Genomic DNA, 6767 nt, shown 5'->3' on the forward strand with positions numbered 1-6767 from the left:
AAGGCCCACAGCTGCATGTGGCCAGCCAGGGTGGGAAGCCCAGGACCAAGCACCTGTGGAAGTCTGAACCCACAGCCTCACAGACACCTAGCTGGTCTTTAGGAAAAGTGTTCAAAGCATGGGATTCAATTCGTGAATCCCGAAAGGAAATCCCAGCAGTCCCAAGATGCACGTTTTAAGATAAGCACTTCAGAGCGCGGTTCTTTTTACCTTGTGTCAAATGGAAATCACGCGGCAGGAATTCCTTGTAAAGTGAGGCGCGGCGTGCCCAGTGGTCAGCCAAACCCCACTCACCTGCTCTCAGGGGCCTCCGTGTGAACCCTGGAACCAGCCCTCGATTCCTGGGGAAGGAGCGGTCAACAAAGCCACCGCCCAGCTGGCTCTGGACCTGTCATCCTTTCTCGGGGGGAGCTGGGTGTGTCCCCAGGTGTCAATGCCACAGCCTGCAGGGAGGACCCTAAGGCACCCAGGGACAGGTCCGCGTGTCATTATTGAAGTGCGGCAGAAACAACAGTTGGTTACTCATCACAGGAAAAGCAAACATGTAATTTTCTCCTCTACAGCACAGTACCGGGTGGCTCTAACTAAACCGGCCCCACTGGGCGCTGAAGCTCTACCTGACCACGTTCCACAAGAACATCACCCAACACTCAACGTCGCAGCAGCTCTCTCATTTGAAAAAGCAATTGTGACGGGGAAGAAAGGCATCTGGCAGCACTGCCGCCCGGTGCCCTCACCTGCCCGTCATTTGCACACCCACAGGCTCTGTATCGGCCCCCCTGCCTCCATCCGCCCTTGCGTGCAGCTCAGAGGGGAGGGAACCGCAAGGACAATCAGCAAGCTCACCCACAAGTGATTCTGCTAAACATCCAGAAAAGCCACGTGCACCCCGAGAGAGGAAGACGACTCACCACCGATCAGCTCACAATGCCAGCTCAGGCCCTTGGCTGCCTGGCTTTCAGCTCTCCGAGCCGCTGCTCCCTGTGCTACCAAGTGTGACCCCGAGGAGTACACACCTCCGGGGCTGCGTGCAGACTGTGTGAACCCAAAGCGCTCAGCTCAGCCCCTGGCAGAGCGGGTGCTAGGCCAGGTGAGCACCCACCACCCTGACCCTAAAACGCTGTCCACGAGATGACCAGGCAAGGGTGAAGTCCGTGGAATGACAGGATCAGTTTGGATTGGGGGGGGGGCGTTCCTGGGCGTTAGACGCTGGTCAGAACTTACTGTGAGCTCACAGCAGCTGCACTTTCTGCAAACTGTGCCTCAATAAAGTTCCTTCTTCAAAAAAGGGCCCAGCAGAGCCGGGGCACAAGTCCATTTCACGGTGTTTACTGCCAGCGCCGCCCGGAAGCGGGAGGGACGCCTCCCTGCGCGGCCGAACGCCTGACCTTGCGTCCACCGACTCCCCGTCTCGTAGGAAGCCTTTAAGTCGGGCCTACGGACAGGCTCCTGACCGGCAAAACGTACGAGTGTGTCTGTTACATAACGCGACCCGCGGGCGCGACCAGGGCTCCCGGCCGGGTACAGCCGGCTCTCGCGCGGGTCCCGCCCCGCTGAGGCCGCCCCTGCTCTGCTCCGAGCCCGAGGAGGCCGGCAGGGCGGGCGAGCCCGGAACGAGGCAGCAGGGAGGGCGGGCGGGCCCGGAACCAGTCCGGCCCCCGCCGCCCAGCCTCGCGCCCCATGGCCCAGCCTCTCCCACAGCCCGGCTCCCGCCGCCCCAGACCACCCGGCGCCCGCCCCACAGCCCGGTCTCCCACCTTCCCCTACGCCGCGGCCTGGAGCCCCACAGCCCAGACTCCCGCAGGCCGGACCCCCGAGCAGCCGCGCCTCGCCGCGGCCCGGGCTCCCGCCCCAGGCCGGCCGCCCCGGCCTCCCTCCGCGCCCGCCCGCCGCCCGCGGACAATGCGCCGCCGCCGCCGCGGCCTCCAACATGGCGGCGGCCCGGCACCCGGCGGCCCCCGGCCCGCGAGACCGCGGCGGCGGCGCCGACCACCGCCCGCCCCCGCCCACTCACCTTCGGGGCCGCGGGAGCCCGGCGGGCGGGCGGCGCGGGGGCCGGCGCGGCCGAGGCGGCGCTAATGGCGCCTGCGGCTCCTCCGCCAACGGCCGCGCAGGCCCGGCGCCGCCACTCTGGGCGCGGGCTCCTGTCGGAGGGCTCCTGTCGGCGGGCGGCGGCGCGGCGGCGGCGGGGCCGGGGAGGCCCGGCGGGGCCCGGCGGGCGGCGGGGTGTGGGGAGCGGGGCGCGGCGCGGGCTCGGGGTTACTCAGACAACCAGACCGGCTCGCTCGCTCGCTCGCTCCGGAGCGAAGGAAACAATGCGGCTAGCGCTCCGCCCGGCGACTGCGTGAGAGACGTGCCCCGCCCGCCGCCGTGACGCAAGCCCGGGGGAGGAGCGCCAGGGGGCGGGGCCCGAGAACGGCCGGATGCGCGGGCAGGGGGCTGCGGCGGCTGTGGCCTGAGGGCGGTGAGGCACCCGGCCGCCCGAGGGGCCCCAGATGGAGCAAAGGAGCGGAGAGGACCTTGGGCGTGCTGGGCAGGGGAGTTGCCTGAGGGGACCTCAGCTGGGCGGAGACCTAAGAAGTGGGTGTGAGGGCTGGACCAAAAGCAGGGAGACGCTGGACTGGGGCACCCGGGGAGGAAGGGGACCCCCCCAACGTGGGAGGAGAGGGCCCGCCGGCAGGGAGAGGGCTGCTGGGGCGGGCGGGAAAGCAGCCGGGCGCCCGGCGACGAGGGTCTCAAAGGTGAGCGCGCGGGGCCGCTTAGGTGCCTGAACTTGGTTTAAACTCAAAAGTGCAATGGTTTTGTGACAGTTTTCACCTGGACGTTGTGTCCTCCTCCCAGTGTTTCGAGAGGAGGGAGAAACCTCGACGGCTCCGCGGTTTCCTTGGAGGGTGCGCTGGGGCAGCGCCGCCTGCGGCGTCGGGGGAGTCTGCGCGGGAGGAGGACGGACGCGAGCTCCCCGCCCGACGCCAGGCGGGTCCCTCCGCGCCGACGGGGTCTCCCCCCGCACGGGCGGGCAGGGCAGGGTCCACTGCGTAGGACCCCCCACAAACGCCGGCCCGCCCAAGTGCACTGCGTGGGGGACGGGGCCCCACTGCGCCGCGTGCACCAACTGTGCACTGAAGGCTCGCAGGGTGGCCTAGGACTGCAGCCACCGCTGCCGGGTGGTCAGACACCGCCAGGACCCACCTCCAGGCTGCTGGCTTTGGGCCCGGGTGCAGCGGGCCCAGCTCGCCGGCACCAGGTCCGGGAGCTGCGAGTTCTGCTCCGCTTGCAAGACTTCCGCTTCTCCGCGTGCAGACGGCGGGAGCGCCCGCGCGCTCCTCTGCTCCGGGCGAGCCGAGGGAGGCCGGCGGAGGGCCCCACGCGCAGAGCACGGGTACGAGGCAGTGTCGGGGGAGGGGGGGGGAGGAGGGCCGGAAAAGCCCTCTGCAGCCGCAGGAGAGCGAAGCGGAGAGCGTCTTCTCAGAGGGTCCCAGGGTGCCCAAGGGGTTCACAAGGGCCCATCCTGGGACTCCAGGCGCGGAGCACCGAGCTCGGCAGGCCTCAGGCCGGAAGTGGCTGCTGCGAGCAGGCGGAACCCGACAGTCAGCCGTTCTGAGAGGCGGAAGCAGCCTGACTACTAAGGAAATTGAGCCCAGATTTCCATACCCAGTGAGACTAGCACGCAAGCGAAACAGTAAAATAAGGATATTTCACAGCCTGACACACTCTAGGTTACCTCGAAGTCTCTGAAAAACTACTGAAAGATCTACCCTGGCAAAATGGAGAGCGAATCCGAGACTAAGCCATGGATGCCAGCAAAGAAGCCCGTTTGGACTGCTAAAAGAAAATCAAATGACGATTTGAGAGAAAATCACGAACGAACTATGACAAGACGAAAGGGGAACAAGAAATAAAAGTGTACTAAAGTTCTTGAATTGCCAGAGGATTTTAGAATCAACAGAAAAAGGTTTGAAATGTTAAAATATCCGTTTCCACTAGAAAAATAGAAATGGGATTTACAAACTTCAAGAGAGCTGGAGAAAAACCGAAATGAAGAAAAATTGGCAATGCCAACCAAAAGCAGAAAAGAGGAAAAGATAAATGCATGGTAAATAAGGGACATGATATGAGACAACAGGAATAAATTTAAATGAATAATGATTGAATTAAAGTCATCTACTAAAAGACTGAGCCTCAAATTGGAATATAAATATCATTACAGTGTTTACAGGAAATATACCTTAAAATGTCACAGAGATTGAAAACAAAGGAATGGAAAGCATGAATCCTACAACTTCTGCTCAGAAGACCATAACGAGAATGAAGAACAAAAGACTAAAAGATAGACAATGTTTGCAACGACTCTACCTTGCAAATGATTAGTATCCAGAATATATAAAAAACGCTTTCAAGTCCCTTAGAGAAAGACGAGCCAATAGGACAGGCAAAACTCAAGTCCGGCTGCTGAGACAGACATGGAAAGGGCCAATAATTTCACTAGTAATTTTAGAAAGGCAAACAAACCACACCAAATGCGCACAGACGTTAAAAGTCTGGCAATACACAGCGATGGCAAGAAGGTGGGTTAGCTGAACCCTGCTGGCTGGAATGTTAGGGAGGGAATTCTCTTAGTAAGTAAAAGGGCATTCATTGCCCAATGAAATTGGACGTGTGTATCTGTTATCACCACGTAGCGAACCACCCCGAAAACTTCGTAGCTCCAAACAACAATCATTCCCTTTGCTCATGGATCTGCTATCTCGGCAAGATTCAGCAGTCAGAGGTGGTCAGGTTCTAAGGGCCAGAATCCCAAGAGAACCAAGTGGGACCTGTATCACTTTTTTTTTTTTTTGGGGGGGGGGGGGCGGGTAGCACATGGTCTTCCAGATTGGTATCACTTTTTATATTGACACCTCACAAGTCACATAGCATCACCTCTGCACAAACCTGTCCAGACTCAAGATACGGGGGGTGGGGAACATCAACCCTTGCTTCCTATGGAGAGAAGTGTCTTTTTTATAATCCTCATCCAAGGATGTATTTATTGATTTGAGAGAGAAACATCGATCAGTTTCCTCCCACATGCACCGGTGACCAGGGGTCAAACCCATGACTTTTGGTGTATGGGACGATGCTCCAACACACCAAGCCACCTGGCCAGAGCAGTCACGTGTCAAGAGGAGCACGAGTGTGGGAGACGTCGCTGTGGCCGCTGTGGGGAAAGGCAAGCCGCCACAATGCGCACGCCCGTTCCCAGCTGTGGGGTTAAACTGATGTATATTCCTAGGTAAATTCCAAGCCTCCATGCAGGCCGGAGAAACCTGCCCTTGTTTATCGGGAGACACGTGTCAAATGTCCAAAGTGGCACTGTTCTTACTACCAGCAAAAATACTGGTAAAAGGACTTTAAATGCCCATGGGTAATAAAGTGAGGTGTGTCCATAGCTACAGTGAATGAACTGAGACACTTTGAGCTTTGTGCTGAATCTCAATATTGCTGAGTGGGAAAGACAGCTCACAGAAGGCTAATGCTAAGGGAGTCCATTTACACTCCACAGAGAGAGCTAGGAAAGAGAAGCGCGTGCACACACCCCTCTACCACCTTCGGTATCTATTAACAAACCTTGAGTTTATACTGATAGCTCCGATTCCAACCCAGCAGAGTTCATTCTACCCTTCCTCCTTCCTGTATAACTCTCAGCAGTGAGAAACCTCTGTGAGGTCACCTAGTACCTCAGTCCCCACTGAGTGTTGGGGCCGTACCAGCCAGACACGACCCCAGACACATCAAAACCCCATTAGATGCACCAGCCAAAACGCCCAGTTCTGGGGACATCACAACCCCACCTCCAGCCCTACACCATTAAATTTGCATCTGAAAGCTTAGGCCCAACAAAGACAAGGAGAAGGGCGTTGGTGTTATCTTTCAATGTTCTGGCAGAAAATCCATTTTCTTCTTGATCTATCTCTAGCCTTTAATTTAGTAGACTGCGCTGTCACAAGTGAAACATTCTTCAAATGGTATTTTCTCACTACAGAATTCAAGAAAAGTTTTTACTGACTCTTTTAATATAAATCTAGTTATCTGAATAGTTTCAATAAAAACCAGTCCTGCTTTTTATTAGGATATAATTAGACAAATCAATTGTGCAACCAATGCTTTATGTTCATACCATATTTGAGAATACATCTCACGTGATTCCATAGAGCCCACCCAGCTTTGGAATAAGGGTTGGCATCTGTGTTGAACCAATGCCCACACAGCCCTCAGACCCACGCTGGGCTCTCAGTCTAACAAGTAGTAAGGAAGACACCGCAGTCCTCGAGAAAATTAAAATGTACTGAAGTTCATCAGTACTGCAGGCAAACCTGAGGGATATTGGTTGGTTGGGTTTCATAACCTAGGAATAGAAGAGCAAATAGGAGAAACTAAAATCTCAGGCATAACAGAGACCCAGTCCTGCATTCCTTATGATGACATCTCCAGACAGAAGTTGAATTTCCAGCCCCTGCCGCTGGGTAACACTACATTGCTTAGATGTCCCGGCCCAACCAGGAGGCTCTTTGTTAATTACCACTTCTTCCGGCATCTATGTTGATGAATCAGGTCCAAGCACAGTAAGACTAGCTTGTTGTGCTCAAGAATAACCTTTGAGATTATCATCATGACGGGAGAAAGGCTAACAAAAAATTCCCGAAACTTATGAAAAGAAACAAGAATGGCAGTGGGTCCTTTGGGTTGGAGGCAGAGTGTTGTCTAGCAGACCTGCCAAGGGAACTTTC

At 56.8% G+C, this 6767-nt stretch overlaps 1 protein-coding gene across 5 annotated transcripts in view; it reads right to left on the reverse strand.

Annotated features, from left to right (window-relative positions):
* The window catches only part of BRD1 (bromodomain containing 1), a 46038-nt gene extending 43719 nt beyond the window's left edge, over window positions 1-2319 (reverse strand). For 2 of the 5 annotated variants that reach the window (XM_053919800.1, XM_053919799.1), the window contains exon 1: window positions 2015-2318. The gene's annotated coding sequence lies outside the window, so the exon portion shown is untranslated. Of the gene's footprint in view, window positions 1-1224; window positions 1416-1757; window positions 1779-2014 lie in introns of those variants that run through there. The other 3 variants (XM_053919796.1, XM_053919798.1, XM_053919797.2) reach the window with 3 other exon arrangements.
* Between the last annotated feature and the right edge of the window lie 4448 nt (window positions 2320-6767).

Source organism: Desmodus rotundus, chromosome 3 (genome assembly GCF_022682495.2).
Source record: "Desmodus rotundus isolate HL8 chromosome 3, HLdesRot8A.1, whole genome shotgun sequence".
Taxonomy (NCBI): domain Eukaryota; kingdom Metazoa; phylum Chordata; class Mammalia; order Chiroptera; family Phyllostomidae; genus Desmodus; species Desmodus rotundus.